Source organism: Schistocerca serialis, chromosome 3 (assembly GCF_023864345.2).
Source record: "Schistocerca serialis cubense isolate TAMUIC-IGC-003099 chromosome 3, iqSchSeri2.2, whole genome shotgun sequence".
NCBI classification, from domain to species: domain Eukaryota; kingdom Metazoa; phylum Arthropoda; class Insecta; order Orthoptera; family Acrididae; genus Schistocerca; species Schistocerca serialis.
In genome coordinates, this window is record NC_064640.1 from 239147207 (window position 1) to 239164225 (window position 17019).

The 17019-nt window shown below is 43.9% G+C and overlaps 1 long non-coding RNA gene across 1 annotated transcript in view; it reads right to left on the minus strand.

The window, feature by feature from the left end:
* LOC126471576 (uncharacterized) overlaps positions 1–17019 on the minus strand; it is a 272508-nt gene that overhangs the window by 153218 nt on the left and 102271 nt on the right. The window contains exon 2 of the long non-coding RNA XR_007586344.1: positions 7501–7555. This is a non-coding gene — a long non-coding RNA (uncharacterized LOC126471576). The remainder of the gene's footprint in view (positions 1–7500; positions 7556–17019) is intronic.

Below are 17019 nucleotides of genomic sequence, written 5' to 3' on the forward strand. Positions count from 1 at the left end.
AATTAATAGAATAAAGTGCTTTTCTGATATCCATAAATGATCAAAATCAGCCAAATTCTTGTCATAATTTAAAAAAATTAATAGTAATTAATGCTAAAAGTACCGTAACGTGATACATAAATGCTATTCTGCAAGCAGTAGAACCAAGTTAATTAGGAGCGTGACGTTTCGTCAGTAACAAGGGTTTATAGCCTCATTACACAAGTGTACAGCCGAAATAAGCTGGTTGTAAAAGTGATGTCAGAAGCAGTAGAGTAGGAAATATTAATAGTTGAAGTCATGAGCAGTGCAATTTCGCGGCGGCATAATGGCGGCGCTATCTGAGGTGGTACGATCAATACCGGTCGGTCGATAACAGTGGCGCATTGCGGAACCCGCCTCAGCAGAAGCCAAAGCCAAATTACATTCACGGCCCTACCCCGGCTACACGTTTGACGCCTCCACAACCACTCCGAGCCACACACAGAACTTATGACACTTCTTGATACGGCCTCCAGATGGGGCTCTACGCACATCATCAGCTGCAAAACTTAGTCAACCAGTTGCTCCCATTATCAATTATGCTGCCGCTTTTTGGAGAATGAGAAGTGCGGATGATATTAAAAGAGGAGCGATCCATCCACTGGGTGATCGTCAGAGCCTACAAAGGAAGAAAGGGTTTTAGGACCAGTTGACGGAGTACAAGCTCGGAATGGGCAAGGTTAGCGCAGGAAAATGGTCGTGGCCTTTTTGAACGAATCATTCTGGCATTCGCATTAAGTGATTTTAGGAGAACCTAAATCTGGATGGGTTGCCGGCTATTTGAAACCTACTTCCCAAATGAGAGTACGGCATATTAACCGTTACATCACATCACAAGAGTATTAGCACCTACAACGAAGTTCTCCAAGGTATGTGGATTTAGTGAGAGAACTTCACGTTCTGATTACATTACATCTGGATAATGGAACGTGAAGCTGGGCAAATAGTGGGGAAAGCTTCACTGCTGTTCTTTTGAAACCGGAAAACTATATGGATGGTGGCCGGAAACAGTTTTGAACCCTGGTCTTTCTCGTCAGTTTCATCTCTAAAATACTGCTTCATCACGACATATCTCCAATGAGCAAGAGTAATATGCCTAACTACGAAAACATTTACGACTTTAGATTTCTAACGGTTTTATCAGAGACAGGGCTTTCGTCTGGAGCGCCCCTGGGAAGTGTGATAGTACCGCTTTTGTTCTCTATACACATAAACGATCTGAAATGTTGGGCAGCCATCTGCGACTCTTTGTCTGTGATACTATAGTGTACGGGAAAATGTCGTCGCTGAGTAACTGTCTGATTTTACAGAATGACTTAGAATTTCTATTTGGTGCGATGAATGGCACTTTGCTCTAACGCAGAAAAAAGTAAGCTAATGTAGATGGGTAGGAAAAACAACCCTGTAATATTCGAATATGCTGCTTGACACAGTCAATTCGATTAAATTCTAGGCGTAATGTACCAAAGCGATATGAAATGCCACGAGCACGCAAGGATGGTTGTACGGAATTCGAATGCTGAATTTCGGTTTATTCTAGGAAATTGTAGCTCATCTATAAAACAGACCGTGTACAGAACACTAGTGCGACCGATTCGTTAGTGCTGATCGAGTATTTGGAATCCTTTGGGATCCCCATCAGGCCAGGTCAGGAACACGTCACGTTTCATGTGTTAGAGAGTACTCAAGATGGAGTCCAGCTCTGAATCACGGACGATAAATGTCTTTCACAAGTGAACTCCGATTTCAAAGTCACGATTCAGAACGGCAACCAAGAGGAGCATCCTGTTTAGACCTGTCAATGTATGCTACCACATGACTGCGCTGTTCACTTAAAGCATAGATCAACATACTCTTACGTTCTCGAGTACACAAATTTTCGTGCGCCAGTATAGCTAAAAAAAGTGTGTACTGTTTCAACAAATAAGATGGTGAAAGACACCACATTGTTAAGAAGCTACATTTCGACAGTAGCTATGGCACAAATCCAAAATGGTTTCGTAAGTCACTGAAAGCATATGAAAAATCGCTCCGTTGGAGTGCCAGCAACGGTTTGAAATTATGGGGTCAACGGACTCTACCATTAATCTTCACCGGATTTCATAGCGTGGGTAACCAATTTCAGCACAGAATTTGCGGTAAGTCTGGCCATGAAATGACTATTCTCTCCGTGATGAAAAGTCGATAACATTGTAGATCATTAAACTCGTAACACTTCACAGAGCCAGGATCGTGCGAAAACCTTGTAGAAATGTAGTAGACGAGCACTATCGGTTTCCATGACCGGTGACAATGGCATTTTAATACTGAAAACATTGAGAACATAAGTGCTGGAACACTGTCAATCATCGAAAAATAAGAATTGGGAAACTCATCAAATTTCTGAAATTTAAATCATCATGTCTCCACAGTGGTTCACAGAGTAAAAAAAATTAAAATTTAAGAAATACAGTTTTCTGGAAAGAAAACGTAAAATCATAAACTCCTGCAAACACATCTATCTAGTTGATGCTGTCCCTCGACCTCACAGTCTCCAGACTCACACTTTACCGCTAGACCACCATGCCCGACACACTTACATGTCATAACTATCGGCGAAATGATTTATTGACCACTTATCCTGCGTTAATTGTCTCTCTTCCAAGACGACTAATAGTAAAATATGAGAGATGTGTGTCTTGGATGCGCTACGCTCCAGCCAAATTACCGAATACGTTTCTTGTGACCTTATGCAAATCTGCATCTCGCTGTGAAATCCGTGAAGGCAATGTGCGTAAATCAGTCGTTTGCCGGTGTTAGAAAACTCTTCCCCTCTATTGCGAATGGTAAAGTGGCTTCGAGTTCAGTTGACTTTATAAGCCTCTTAGACGTCTGAACAGCTGAACTTTTTAACAATTCACAGATATCTAAAGGCACTATTTTAAGGGCTGGGGCTACGGGGCTTATTCTCAACACAACTACGACCCGTGGAGGTAGACTGTTACTTCACTTCCAGCACTGTCGTCATTGGTAGACATGACAGCGAATGTGGAAACGAATAAATAGATGCAATTTGAAAACTGGAATTTCGATTGAATTCCGTATGTAGTCAGTCATCATATGTAATACCATTTTATCTCCATGAAAACTTTGGGAATAATAGAAAAATTAAAGCTTTACGTCCCATTGGTGCTGAAGTCATTAGAGACGATATTTGGCAGTATTCGGAGTATTTGACAAGTATTTTCTATGGTAATCTATGCACGTCAACAACAATAAGGTTTCACATGATGTACGAACAAAATCAGAAGTTTCTTATCCTTAGATCCATTGTTTCTATGAACTATTAAAGTGGTGGCCAGGAAAATCTACACTAAATAATTATTAACACAAAATTTGAAGGTGATATCGCAAAACGCGATAGAAAAATAGTTCTTATCATAAATCATCCACAGTCTAATTTTGGGCTGGTTTGTACTTCGTTAATGTTCCAAGCACCATCCGCTATAGTAATGTAAAACATAACAAGAGTGTACCTTAAATAAACTTCATACAAATTTATCTCCAACTCCCATTCCGTACAGTTTTTCCATCCTGTCAGGGAAGAAATATTCAGACTGATTAAACTGATCGAAATTTAAATGGGCAATACTTATTTAGCAAAACTTTACTTGTAAATTTTTTTGTATGTAAAATCTGAGCGGTGAACTAGTTCACTAGAGAAAGTGCGGAGAGCCACCCAAAGCCACTTTTAGACGAAATGACATGTCGTAGTTTAAGTGGCGAGTTACAGGTAGAGCATTGACGGCCCTGTCCAGTCCAATACGTTTATGAGTGTTTCCAGCTGAGCAAGAACTAAGTCGTATTTTAATCTGGAGCACAAATTAAGCTGGAACGTCAATCAAGTAGCTTAAATATCACGTACGCTGCACTTATAACATGTTCGTTATTGAGTCACACGTTGTCTCTTGCTCTCTGCAGTTATCCTGAGGAAGGCGGAACTGGGCTCATGGAAGGAAAGAAAGAAAGGATAGGTAGATGGACAGAGAAGGGAGGCTTATATTCTAACGTCCCATAAACAATGAGATCATAAGTGACAAAGCACGAGCTGAGATTCAACAAGCTGGATTAGGAAATCCCTAGTGACCAATAGAAAATATCGGCACTCGTCTAAAGTGATTTAAAGCAACCTGGGAAAATTTAATTCTGACTGGCAAGAGGAATCTGAACCATCTCGAATGCGAGAGCTGTGTGTCAATCATTGAGACAACTCCCTCGATAAGAACGACTATAGGACGCAGAGTTGTTCCTTGACGCTGCTCAGAAGATGGGTTCTAGGAAGCTGTGGAGATATCTTGTTTGTGATGTACAAAGGCATTATCTAATAGTCTCTTACTACAATTTTCTGAGAAAAGTGACACTCGCTGTGAAAAGGCACCTAAGGCTTGAACCCACGACGAATCCCAAAGGTCATCTTTGAACCTTCTCTCTTTCAATCCTGTTTCGTATGAATCTCCGAGAGAAGAGAAAGACTCAGTAATGGGTTGGATGAAAGTCTAAGTAACTACATTATATTTTCCAAGATTTGCTCTAATGCATCGTAGCCTAGTGTCTAGTTTCCCTGCCGGCCTGCGTGGCCGAGCGGTTCTAGGCGCTACAGTCTGGAACCGCGCGACAGCTACGGTCGCAGGTTCGAATCCTGCCTCGGGCATGGATGTCTGTGATGTCCTTAGGTTAGTTCGGTTTAATTAGTTCTAAGTTCTAGGGGACTGATGACCTCAGCAGTTAAAGTCCCATAGTGCTCAGAGCCATTTTCTAGTTTCCCTGCTCTAGATTAGTATAGTTGTTTCATCTTACGTCGCTGTGGTTGGTATCGTTAAATATTTCATTATTGTGAATCTCTCGTTACATATGACGTAACCAACCTATTTTGAATCTTTTCGCTTGTTCGCACGAGTTGAATTACCTGACATTTACTTGTAACGAATGTCTGTGGCCAATGTTACCATCAAGTGCTAATATTCTGCAGACTTAGCAGCGGTTATCTGTGTTCGATCGATTTCAAGGCGACAGTGGCACTACTAAAGAATGACAGAGCCGCATGAAGTTTCCTTTACATATACTCCAAAGTTCCATTGAATTCTATCTGACATATTCTGGTTTAGCCTTGCTATCAAGTCATTTTACGCGCTCGTGTCACGTTTTATCGATATTTAGATGTATAATCTACATGTCAGTCGAGATTTACCACAAATAAAACAGGAAGGCTTCTTCTTTTTCGTGTTCTCTTTCCCATCTCTCCATATTTAAGGCTAGCTGCCAATTGTTCCACCACTGCAGTACTGCACTCCAGAGACACTTAAAATAACTGAAGAGAGGTGCTTTGTGTGGTGATGGTGACATAGCGATCCGCATCTGCGCAGGAGGTCAACCTGAAACAGTAGCCTGACCTTCGGCAGCGCCACTTTGGATCACGTTACGATCTACGCTTGCCTGCACTCGGTAGCCGACAGCTCGGCTTGTTCACATTCTTCAGCTAGTTGCAATTCATTCTCTTGTTTTAAGCTTGCAGCCATTTGTTTTACAACTGTTATTTCGACGACACCAACTGGCAGCTTCTCTTGAATGTACTTACTTGCACCAACAATGCAAACCATGAGAGAGAAATAAAATGATCACTGAACTGTTATCCTGAAGTTCCAGAAACCTGTATTAATTTATTGGCAGATCGTACAAGGGATCCGTAGTGAGGAGGAGCTGTCAGCCATTTCTAAAGATTACTAAAAAATGTTTCGAACAGTGGAAGCATAGGTGGGATAATTGTATTAGTTGTAATGGAGAGTATTTTGATGAGGATAAGGCTGTTTTGTAAAAAAAAAATTGAAAATATGTAGATTTTAAAAATAATTTCGGTTATTTTTGAGTACCCCTCGTACCTATCCAAAACATTGGAAGAATCGGATCTCTCACCAGATCGCCGCCATACTCGCTGTACATGGTTAGTTGGTTGGTTGGAGGTTAAGGGACTACACAGAAAGGTCATCAGTCACTCGATCCAGGGGTAGTTCATATGTTAGTGACGTCCGTGAAGTGCATGTTCTGATGATGAAAGCACGTAGGAGAGGTAAGACTGAGCAATTGGAAGCAATACTGATGCCACAGCTGAGAGAGAATTTACGGAGGGGTGTATGCATCGGGCTGGTGCGTAGGTCGGAACAGACGAGGGTTCTCGCAGGTGATATCCAATGGCGTGAAAAGTTCCACCTAGCATCCAACCGCCGCCAGTCCGGTGAAAGGCGAAGGCAGTTACAGAACAAAGACTGTCTTCTAGTCGACAGACTGAGAACAGTTCGAGTGAGAAAGCTAAAAATATTACGGACATCATCCGTAGATGGTCATCCGGGGTCTACTAAACCGCGATTCATCGCTGAACACAGTGCGACGACACTCATCAGAAATTCGTACTACTTGGTCACGGGACCAATCCAAACGCAGCCGTGTATGTTGATGTGCTGACGGCAGTTTCTGCATAAGACGAAAATTAGCAAATCCGATCGCTCCTAGTCTTCGATCGATGGTGCGGAATGTTACAGAATGTTGCAGGGAGTCCATTACTTGTTCTCGGATGGTGGGAATAGATGTGAAGGAGTTACGATTTGCTTGGTGCACAATACGGCGATCCTTCCTTGCTGTGGTCGACCAGAACCTTGACGGCGAGTATTGCTGCCCTCACGTTCCCATGCAGTCCAACATCGGGCCACTGTCACATTCAACTGCCCCACAAATGTGGACATTGTGTAACACGACCAGCTCGGACAAATGGATACCCACAACGGGGCCTCTTTCAAACTCTGTCAGGTTCTGATAACACTGTCATAGGAGTACGCGACATTTCCGTGTCCTTCACAGTTATTACTCAACATCTGTCACTGTTCTCGACCATTAAATACCCTACAACGCTTGGTAACAACACTAAACACGAACAACGCTAATGAACTCTGGTGACTGTTCCACATGTCAAAGAGAATTGCAAACATACACGCAGATGGTGTGTAGGTGTACGAAGTTACACTGACATCCGATCACGTCTTCTGGGTGCCTCCACTTTCTTTTTGCCAGGCAGTGTATGTGTAAAACAGTCTACAGATAACACTATAGCCGGCTGGCTAGGGCTTCTAGAAACCGCGTCACAAGTACATCTGTATTATCAGGAAAGAGTCATAGCCTTCTAAAGAGTTAAGTCATGCTTGTGTGTTGCATGATAATGTGGCGGTTGTCTACTTTCGGACGCGACGACACCGTAATTGAGCTTAGCATGGGAGGTATTGTTTGTAAATGTAAAATGAAGTGTTTCGATAATGCTTTTTGTCGTAATCACTCTGTGCGTTATCACGTAGAGAGAGAGAGAGAGAGAGAGAGAGACAGCATCTTCTACACAGAGTATAATAACGCGAAAAGATGCGTTGGAGTCTTAGCATTGTGTGAGCGTTGAGTACGTACCATGCGACAAGCTTCAACTGTGTTGTCATACTAGTTCCATCTTCCACTCTGCATCCTGAAACATACAAATATTTGATTAGAACTGCGATACCACTACGGAAAGTTTTGAAATTTAATATAAAAATGTGACAAATTTTCAGCTGATGTAAAACTGCAGCTGTTGAGCTATTACGCACAAAGAAACCTGGAAAGGTCAAGAGCACACTAACCTGTGGTTGAAAAACTGCTCTAAGAGTATATATCGGTAATATCAAATTTTCAAAAATTCCATCGCCAATCTCAACACGTTTCTATATGTTATTTGTAGCTGGAGATTTGTGACGGTGCCGTGCGGTTAAAGGCGCTGCAGTCTGGAACCGCAAGACCGCTACGGTCGCAGGTTCGAATCCTGCCTCGGGAATGGATGTTTGTGATGTCCTTAGGTTAGTTAGGTTTAACTAGTTCTAAGTTCTAGGGGACTAATGACCTCAGCAGTTGAGTCCCATAGTGCTCAGAGCCATTTGAACCATTTGTGACGGTAACACTGTCCACAAGGTCTGTAGCGTTTACATTTCTCAGGGATTACAATGTATTTCCAGATAAACACTGGCGAGGAAAGGTATGACTGGTGCAGTTAATCCATCGATAATAACGTGTTTGATTTAGGTAACTGTTACTTGTTGTGGAAAATGAATTAGAAAGATTAGAGTTTAACATCCCGTCGACAATGAAGTCATTATAGACGCAACATACGCTCGGATAAAAAAAGGATAATGAAGGACATCTATTGTGTCCTTTCCAAAGAAACTGTTTCAGCATTTACCAGAATTGACTTACGGGAAATCACCGGAAACCTAAATCTGTATGGTCCGACAATAATTTGAATCCATCTCCTCCCAAATAGGAATGCTGTGCCTTAGCTATTGCGCCACATTGTCGACGCGATTAGTATGTGCAGGGAATCCATGAAAATACATGTGCATTGTTTCAGCCAAAAAGACCTCTTCACGAAGTATGGTACTTTTGGTACAAGGATTGTCTTCAAAATTTCAATAATCGAGTTTCACCGCCAGCGTGAGGATGTTGCATCCGTTGATGATGTACACTATGTGATCAAAGGTATCCAGACACCTGGCTGAAAATGACTGACAAGTTCGTGGCGCCCTCCATCGGTAATGCTGGAATTCAATATGGTGTTGGCCCACCCTTAACCTTAATGACAGCCTCCACTCTCATAGGAATACGTTCAATCAGGTGCTGGAAAGTTTTTAGGTGGGGAATGGCAGCCTATTCTTTACGGAGTGCTGCACTTAGGACAGGTATCGATGTAGGTCAGTGAGGCCTGGCACGAAGTCGGCGTTCCAAAACATCCCAAAGGTGTTCTGTAGGATTCAGGTCAGGATTCTGTGCAGGCCAGTCCATTACAGGGATGTTACTGAATAATAACCACTCCGCCACAGGCCGTGAATTATGAACAGATGCTCGATCGTGTTGAAGGTGCAATCGCCATGCCCGAATTGTGCTTCAACGGTGGGAAGCAAGAAGGTGCTTAAAACATCAATGTACAGCAGTGCTGCGATAGTGCCACGCAAAAAAACAATGGGTGCAAGCCCACTCCATGAAAAATACGACCACACCATAACACCACCGCCTTCGAATATTACTGTTGGCACTTCACAAGCTGGCAGATAACGTTCACCGAGCATTCGCCATACCCACACCCTGCCATCAAATCGCCACACGGTGTACCGTGATTCGTCAATCCACACAACGTTTTTCCACTGTTCAATCGTCCAATGTTTACGCACCTTACACCAAGCATTTACCGGAATGATGTGCGGTTTATGAGCAGCCGCTCGACAATGAAATCCAAGTTTTCTCACCTCCCGAATAACTGTCATAGTACTTGCAGTGAATCCTGATGTAGTTTGGAATTCCTGTGTGATGGTCTGGATAGATGTCTGACTTTTACACATTACGACCCTCTTCAACTGTCGGCGATCTCTCTCAGTCAACAGACGAGGTCGGCCTGTACGCCTTTGTACTGTACGTGTCCCTTCACGTTTCCACTTCACTGTCACATCGGAAACAGTGGACCTAGGGATTTTTAGGAGTGTGGAAATCTCGCGTACAGACGTATGACAAAAGTGACACCCCAATCACCTGACCACGTTCGAAGTCCGTGAGTTCCGCGGAGCGCCCCTTTCTTCTCTCTCACGATGTCTAATAACTACTGAGGTCGCTGATAAGAAGTACTTGTCAGTAGGTGGCATCACAATGCACCTAATATAAAAAACGTATGTTTTTGGGGGTGTCCGGATACTTTTGATCACATAGTGTATGTACATTTATACGCAGTGTTAGTACTTCTGTATGTGGAACAGCGATACGCATTAAAATTCTTCCCGTGTATGTTGTTGTGTTATATTCTACGTGGACATGAATTCATTTTGTTCAGCTAAGCACTCAGAAGAAATGTGTGAAAAGGGAACTACTCTCTTCTCATTAAATCGGTTGAAATCGGGTGTGCACGCTTGTATTCAGCAGATTTGGAAACCGCATACGGTATTCTTCGTAAGTAGCAGGAGTGTTTCCACTATGGAATCTGTCAAATACCACGTTCGTATCTACAGCATTTGTCAATTATTTGCAGCACTGTTTTGAACAGTTTTACAACAGACAGCAAACCTGAAACTGCCATGTCGTTTGACTCAGTAATAAGGGATGTGATGCAAAGTCATTTGTTCCAGACTCGCACGTGTATCTGAAACGTACGCAAAAACATTAAGAAGAGAAAAAATTGCAAATAGAACAATTTCCTTGAATATCTACCATTCCTTCTGAAACACCACGTTCATTCTACAACACATGACCCACAGCGCCTCGCCTGTCAAGAGTTCTGGTGACACGAGCGTGGCTACTAGTAGTCCTTGTATACTGGTAATTAGTTGCGCTCTCCCAAGACTACGGTTCGGTAGTTCTGGTACACTACGTAGATGACGTAGTAAACGGTATGATTACCGGTAGTACTCGTAGCACTGGTAGGGAAAGAAATATAAATGAATGTTTAAGAGAGAAACTGGTAGCCAACGACTTCACTTAATTTGTTTGTTTGTTTGGTTGTTTGATTTGTACATAGTTAGAACCACACTTCATAGACTGTTAGTACATTGTGGATTTCATAAACTTATTGAATATAAATTACATTTTGTAAGTAATAAAATTAGTTGGATGCGTAACTTCTGTGCTTTTATGTAACCAGAGCAATCACTTCTGATGCAAGTCCGGTTTAGATGCATAAACATTGTAATTACCGTTGTTATTTTGTACTCAGTAGAACGTACTTCATTATGATCAGAGACAGGGGATTCCTGTTATTATTGATAAATGAGAAAGTTGTTTATGAATAACAGAAACGTGTTTTATATAAGTTCGAAGAAGTATTGAAGTGATGTTTGATATACGACGGTTGCCCAGAAAGTAACGCATCCAAGGCGCTGCAGTCATGGACTATGCGGTTGGTCCTGGCGGGGGTTCGAGTCGTCCCTCGGGGATGGGTGTGTGTGTTTGTCCTTAGGATAATTTGGGTTAAGTAGTGTGTAAGCTTAGGGACTGATGACCTTAGCAGCGGATAGGCACTTGGTGCAGGGAGTGACAACTGACCCTTAACATAGACAAATGTAATGTATTGCGAATACATAGAAAGAAGGATCCTTTATTGTATGATTACACGATAGCGGAACAAACACTGGTAGCAGTTACTTCTGTAAAATATCTGGGAGTATGCGTGCGGAACGATTTGAAGTGGAATGATCATATAAAATTAATTGTTGGTAAGGCGGGTACCAGGTTGAGATTCATTGGGAGAGTCCTTAGAAAATGTAGTCCATCAACAAAGGAGGTGGCTTACAAAACACTCGTTCGACCTATACTTGAGTATTGCTCATCAGTGTGGGATCCGTACCAGATCGGGTTGACGGAAGAGATAGAGAATATCCAAAGAAGAGCGGCGCGTTTCGTCACAGGGTTATTTGGTAACCGTGATAGCGTTACGGAGATGAATAGCAATCTCAAGTGGCAGACTCTGCAAGAGAGGCGCTCTGCATCGCGGTGTAGCTTGCTCGCCAGGTTTCGAGAGAGTGCGTTTCTGGATGAGGTATCGAATATATTGCTTCCCCCTACTTATACCTCCCGAGGAGATCACGAATGTAAAATTAGAGAGATTCGAGCGCGCACGGAGTCGTTCTTCCCGCGAACCATACGCGACTGGGACAGAAAAGGGAGGTAATGACAGTGGCACGTAAAGTGCTCTCCGCCACACGCCGTTGGGTGGCTTGCGGAGTATAAATGTAGATGTAGATGTACCAGTTAAGTGCCGTAAGATTTCATACACATTTGAACATTTTTTGAAAGTAATGCACCGCATTTTTTTCTTCGGGAATTATTTATTGAACACAATGAGAATTACACTAATGAAAGAATCTTGTTTTACCCACACACCCTATTTCTCCACGTAATCTCCATCACGTTCTATGGCCTTCCTCCAGCGCGAAACAAGGGCGTGTATGCCCTGTCGGTACCAATCGTTGTCCTGGTGGCGCATCCAGTGATTCACTGTCCTTAAAATGTCTTTCACGAATGGCATCCTTTAATGGCCCAGATAAGTGGAAGTCCGAGGGAGCTAGATCAGGGCCGTAGGGTGGATGGGGTACCACTGTCCAACCGTGTTTTGCGATGTGTTCAGCAGTCCTCAGACTGCGTTATCGTGTTGTAGCAAAACATCTCCTGGGTTATTGTGGCGCCGAGAGTCGCCGGAAGCGTGTCTTGAGTTTTGTTACTGTGTTGACATATGCTTCTGAATTAATGGTACCGCCTCTTGGCATCACACCAATAAGAATCACACCTTCACTGTCCCAGAATACAGTGATCATGAGCTTACTGGCGGAAGCAGTTGCTTTGAATCTTTTCTTCTGTGATGAGTGGGAATGGCACCATTCCATCGACTGCATTTTTGTTTCGGGCTCAAAATGGTGGACTCAGGTTTCATCTCCTGTCACAATCCTGGACAAGAAGGCCTCCCCCTCAGCTTCAAAACGTTGCAACAAATGAAGGAAAATGTTTTTTCTGTGCGATTTGTGATCCAGTGCGATTTGTGATCCACCGTTAGGAACCGTGGGACCCATTTTGCACGCACTTTTGAGTATCCAAGAGTGCCGATAATTGCATTCACACTTCCTTTGCCGATTGACAGATGCAGCTCCAAGTGCTGAGTCGTAAGGCGTCTGTCCTCACGAATGACAACTTCAGCTCGCTGCAACACGTCAGGTGTGATAGCTGTGGATGGTCTCCTTGACCGCTGCACATCGTGGAGCTCCGCCGAACCGTATGGGACCGATGACCTCGCTGTTTGGTCTCCTCCCCCAAATCAACCAACCAACCAACCAACCCGAACCGCCTTCTGATGATCTCATCCTCCGTGCCCAGCGACTAACTGTACTTCTGTCGATAGCAGATTCTCCATAGACTTTGCACAAGCGTTTGTGAATATTCCCCACAGTTTCTTTCTCTGCAGTAAGAAATTCAATGACGCCACATTGCTTGTAACGCACTTCACTACAAAAGCCATTTTGAAACTTTCCTGTGACTACGCTACCTGTCAGAAGTAACGAAAACTTGGCGCGCTCACTCAGGAGACGTCAAATAATGGGTACGTAACCTTTCGCATTCCTAGCACTGTTTTCGGCTGAGAAACAAAAGAGCGGTGCATTACTTTCTGGGCAAACCTCGTATTTTTGTTTTGTGTTTTTTCCTTATTTTACCTTTTTGTTGTTGAATAAAACATGATAAATCTTTACTTTATTCACTTTACAAATCAACGATTTCCGAATAAAATCTGTATTAGGTACTGAGAATTCCAATTTTGCTATAAATACTGATTACTTTTAAGTAACGGACAACAGCGTAACCATTTAGAAAAGAAAGGTCCCTAGCTTACCCGGCCATTGATATATTCTCACTCAGTTTCTAGACGGTTCTCCGCTTCCGGTTGTCAGAGAAATCTAGTAAGACACTGTTCTAATACGTAAAGAAAGCTGTCGAAATGAGGTAACGTCCGGGGAGGAAGGAAACTGATGTTTCACGGCCCGTCGACAACGAGGTCATTAGAGATGGAGCACAAGCTCGGATTAGGGAAGGATTGGGAAGGAAATATGTCGTGAGCTTTCAAAGGCACTATCCAGGCATTTGCCTGAAGCGATCTAGGGAAATCACGGGATAACCTTAATCAGCATAGCCGGACTGGAGTTTTAACCGTCGTCCTCCTGAATGCGAGTCCTGTCTGCTAACCACGGCGCCACCTTGCTCGGTAGGTTAAGTCCGACAAATATGCAACACACCTAACGTACAAGTAACGCGCAGTTTCAACACGTTTGAACGCAACTATGAGACCGCCCGCCCGGTTGGCCGTGCGCTCTAACGCACGGCTTTCCGGTCGGGAAGGAGCGCCGGTCCCCGGCACAAATCCGCCCTGCGGATTTGTGTCGAGGTCCGGTGAGCCGGCCAGTCTGTGGATGGTTTTTAGGCGGTCTTCCATCTGCCTCGGCAAAGGTGGGCTGGTTCCCCTTATTCCGCCTCAGCTACACTATGTCGGCGATTGCTGCGCAAACAAGTTCTCCACGTACGCGTACACTACCATTACTCTACCACGCAAACACAGGGGTTACACTCGTCTGGTGTGAGACGTTCCCTGAGGGGTCCACCGGGGGCCGAACCGCACAATAACCCTGGGTTTGGTGTGGGGCGGCGGAGGGGTGAAGTGGACTGCGGTAGTCGTCGTGGGGTTGTGAACCACTGCGGCAGCGGCGGGGACGGAGCCTCTCCGTCGTTTCTAGGTCTCCGGTTAACATAACTATTTTCAACATTCAGCACTAGCCTCTTTCCCCTTTCATTTCGTATTTCTGTGATATCTCAAAGAAGATAATACTATGAGAAGGAAATAAGTATTTGCATTACGTCAGGTCGTGAAGTAAAAATCTATAGATTTAACTCAACGAAACTGATAACGTATAATATCAAATAAAATGTTGTTTACGTGTCACTCTCATCAGTTCTATTCAAACTATTTACTTTTTTTTTAAAGGAGCCAAAATTATTTTATAAAATTATATTTGCAACTATATAAAACCTGGAAGTTATTGTTTAGTTTAATAGTACATACATTATATTTTTCTAGATTTAGTCGATTCAATGTGAGGAGTCATTGTGGTCTCCGTACAAGCACCACCTGGAAGACACTAACAGAAGCTGAAGTTTGGGAACCAGTAATTTATCACGCAACTCCTGCTGCAGTAACGATATGATACATTATCTCGAGTAGCCAGTTGTTTATTTCCCAGACTAGTGACGTGCTGAAAAGATTGAAATGGCTCTGAGCACTATGGGACTTAACATATGAGGTCATCAGTCCCCTAGAACTTAGAACTTCTTAAACCTAACTAACCTAAGGACAGCACACACATCCATGCCCGAGGCAGGATTCGAACCTGCGACCGTAGCAGTCGCGCGGTTCCGGACTGAAGCGCCTAGAGCCGCTCGGCCACCGCGGCCGGCGATGCTCGTTCCTGTGACAACTTTGTCGTAAGTTTCATTTGGAAGACCAGTATATGCCAGTACGCTGCGTGGTTTGCGGGCAGCCGTTCGACCACGAAATCCAAGTTTCTTCTTCTCGTGGTTCACGTTCATTACGATAAGAATGGATACTATCATTGTGGGATTAATTTCTGGAGGTCAAAATGAAGAGCACTGATTTAACAGACGTCCGCTTTTGTGCACTTGGCTCCCTCTAGACATTAATTCTGTAGGCAGCCTGTTTACTTTTTAGGATGCTCACATTCCACCTCACTACTGACCCACCTCCGTAGTCGAGGTCGCCAATGCTCGCTTATGAGATAACGCTGGACTCTGGTGCATCCTGCAGGAACGATCATTATTATTTATTCGTAAAGGGGTGAGATGATGCGGCGTACGACTCCTCATCACCATACTGCGCCGATTTCCTGGGCCAAATCGCAAATGGTTTTAGTGTGGTAACCGGTTTCAGTCGTAGACAGACCATCCTCAGACTAGTGAAGCCTCTATTGGTAACGCATGGAGTTTATGCGCAGAGACATTACCTTCCATTCTCTGTGTTCGAGCGGGAAGAAGGATGGAAGGTTTGGAATTTAGCGACTCATCGACGTCGGTTTAACCAGTAGCATACTCTCAGTGTGGACAAACGATAACGGAGTGAGTCTGCCGAGGTCTTTATCAAACAACCCATTACTCGACTCATGTGAAAATAATGTAAAAAATCTAAATCAGAATGACTGGATGAAAATGTAAATTTCTCCCCATCCAAATATGTGTCCAGTGTACCAAGATTTGCTCCGTATCACTCGGTATGTGAAGAATGGTAGAATGCGCGTCGCGTCGTAGTAGTAGTAGTAGTAGTAGGAGGAGGAGGAGGAGGAGTAAAACGTGCACTCGACACAACCTTCTTCGCTAAAACAGTTGCACGGACCCTATAAGCCACTCCGACAGTGTCAACTGTCGGATGGTTATAACTGAAGTGCAGCTATTCACAGAGGTCCTGTATGGGCTGTAATTATCGTAGGGCAGCGAAACTTGGTAGATATTTTAATGCGTCAATGTACCACCAATTTACTCTCGAAAAAATTAGTTCCAATTTTGGCCACCAGGTGCAAATCTGGCACTATGAAAACAAGAAAGTCCTACTGAAATGTTTCCATATGTAGTGGATTAGGAAAGGGAGTGCTCAGTAGAGGTCAAACAAGTGAGAAAGGCATAATGGGATATTATTAACCGCCGCTTGCACAGTTTGTTCAATATGAGCACCAGGGATGTCGACGAGATGCTGTACTGCGCCAGATTTGCATCTGGTGGCCAAAGTTGGAACTATTTTTTTTTTCACCGTAATTCGGTTCCGCATTAACGCAAGTTACACTGCCATACGATAATCAAATCCCACACTGGATCTCGGTGAGTAGCTGCATTTTAATTATAACCACTCGATGAAAACGGAGTGACCAACATGAGATAGTAAACTCACTACCACACAGCGGTGATACAGATGAAGTTTGGGGGGCTGAGATCACCAGTCGTGACTAGATACATCGGAGGCACACGTTTAAGCTGACGCTGGTATTCCGTGGGCTCGACAGCACATCTCAGTCCGGTCCCTCGCCCAGTCTCCTTGCGACTGCGAACGACGCTATCCGTGGTGGCTGTCTATAGTGTGGCAGATTTTCGACGACAACCTGCTGGCGTCCTTGCGCCGCACGCCGGCCGCCACGCCGGAAGCACGCATTTACGCTCTTCCTTCCTCCCTGTAATTACCAGCCGTCACTCGACAATGCCGCAGCGTTGCACAATTTCGGCATCACAATACGAGCATTTTCCCTTTCACAGTTCCAACTGTTTGAGCTGAATCTGCGCCTGTCGACCATTATATGGCTTGCGCCATTCTGCCAGCAGCATGGCTAA